The sequence below is a fragment of the Lontra canadensis genome, unplaced genomic scaffold, assembly GCF_010015895.1.
Source record: "Lontra canadensis isolate GAN:19392208 unplaced genomic scaffold, GSC_riverotter_1.0 scaffold50, whole genome shotgun sequence".
Classification (NCBI taxonomy): Eukaryota; Metazoa; Chordata; class Mammalia; order Carnivora; family Mustelidae; genus Lontra; species Lontra canadensis.
This window is the reverse complement of record NW_022631044.1, coordinates 5,888,489-5,890,345: the sequence shown is the minus strand read 5'-3', so window position 1 is coordinate 5,890,345 and position 1,857 is coordinate 5,888,489. Positions and strand designations below refer to the sequence as shown.

At 38.4% G+C, this 1,857-nt stretch overlaps 1 protein-coding gene across 2 annotated transcripts in view; it reads left to right on the top strand.

The window, feature by feature from the left end:
* MEIS1 (Meis homeobox 1) overlaps nt 1-624 on the top strand; it is a 133,748-nt gene extending 133,124 nt beyond the window's left edge. For both annotated transcript variants that reach the window (XM_032873763.1, XM_032873764.1), the window contains exon 12: nt 1-624. This exon is cut by the window's left edge and continues 920 nt beyond it. The gene's annotated coding sequence lies outside the window, so the exon portion shown is untranslated.
* The last annotated feature ends 1,233 nt before the right edge of the window (nt 625-1,857 follow it).

The window sequence follows — 1,857 nt, the reverse complement described above, 5'->3', positions numbered from 1 at the left end:
CAACAATGATTAATCAGCTGTTGCAGGCAGTGTCTTAAGGAGACTGGTAGGAGGAGGCATGGAAACCAAAAGGCCGTGTGTTTAGAAGCCTAATTGTCACATCAAGCATCATTGTCCCCATGCAACAACCACCACCTTATACATCACTTCCTGTTTTATGCAGCTCAAAAACATAGACTGAAGATTTATTTTTAATATGTTGACTTTATTTCTGAGCAAAGCATCGGTCATGTGTGTATTTTTCCATAGTCCCACCTTGGAGCATTTATGTAGACATTGTAAATAAATTTTGTGCAAAAAGGACTGGAAAAATGAACTGTATTATTGCAATTTTTTTTGTAAAAGTAGCAGTTTGGTATGAGTTGGCATGCATACAAGATTTACTAAGTGGGATAAGCTAATTATACTTTTTGTTGTGGATAAACAAATGCTTGTTGATAGCCTTTTTCTATCAAGAAACCAAGGAGCTAATTATTAATAACAATCATTGCACACTGAGTCTTAGCGTTTCTGACGGAAACAGTTTGGATTGTATAATAACGCCAAGCCCAGTTGTAGTAACGTTTGAGTGCAGTAATGAAATCTGAATCTAAAATAAAAACAAGATTATTTTTGTCATGCTGACTCCACTGCTTGAAAAATTTGTTTACAACCCCCCCAAATTTTAAGGATTAATGCAGTAAACAGGAAAATTAATTTTAGCTCCCTCAGACATATTTTTGTTGAAAAATTTAACCACAAAGTAAATTATTTGATAATAGTCTTTGATTTCTTTAAGCTGACTTAATGAACTCCTAATATCAGCAAATTTAAGGCCCGAGGGCACTAAACTATCTGTAGAGTCAGACTGCATCCAACAGAATTACTCACCTAATATCAGTGAAATTATTCTTGCACATAATGGCAAACCTAAATACAGAGGTAAGTCTTTTACTGAGAATGTTACCTAGGATGAGCAGGAGATGTTTATTAGGAAATTAACTATGTGAATTGAAGAGACCAGACTTCAAAATCTAATTTTTATAAATATACTCTATGTTCTCATTGGATAAAACTGGTTATTAACCAATTTTCCAGAACAGCTGTACAGAATTTCTGCATGGCAGCCAGCTAAATGGTACAAAATAACATGTTTAAGCTGAAATAGCTTATAATTTTATTTAAATAAAATTGCTGCTATAAAAAGTGCTTCCCAAAGCTAAGGGAAATATACAAATATTTTAATTAAGGCAAATTCTCGTTTAAGAAAAATATCATCCTTTTAGGAGTGATCGCTTTGTAAACAAAGGATGGGTCAGAGGAGAGCGCCTTAAACTCCAGTCTGACTTTCAGGCCCATGTCACCCTATAAACCCGCCCTGAACAATTCTATTTTCTATTTGGAAAAGAGAAACCAGCTGTGGGCTGGGTTTACTAGGTGACGTGTGATTGACTGACTCACCTGCCGGAGCGCAGCGCGCGTTCTCACCTTTTGTTTATTGGGCCTTGTTTCTAAACACGTGGATGCGCAGACGGAGTGAAGCCCCGACCCTCAACCGCCTCCGCGCCGCAGCGCCCTCCGCCCCACCCCGCCCCCACCCCATATATGGGATTGTTTAAATTTCAGATTTGGGCCCAGTGGCAATTCTTTGGCAACATAAATAGTCCGTGTTAGCGAAATCATTCCCTTTTGGTAGCTGGTTACTAGCAGTTAGCAACCATTTATTTACTTTAAAAATTAATAATAAACTTTATAAACTACCCATCCGTTCGCCCCTCCTCCCCAGTACATGCCTGGGTGAGTAGGTTATTTTCAGCCTTTATTCTTGACGACGCTCTTGCCGGTTGGGGGAGGGAAAGAAAGGGGAGGAGACAGAGA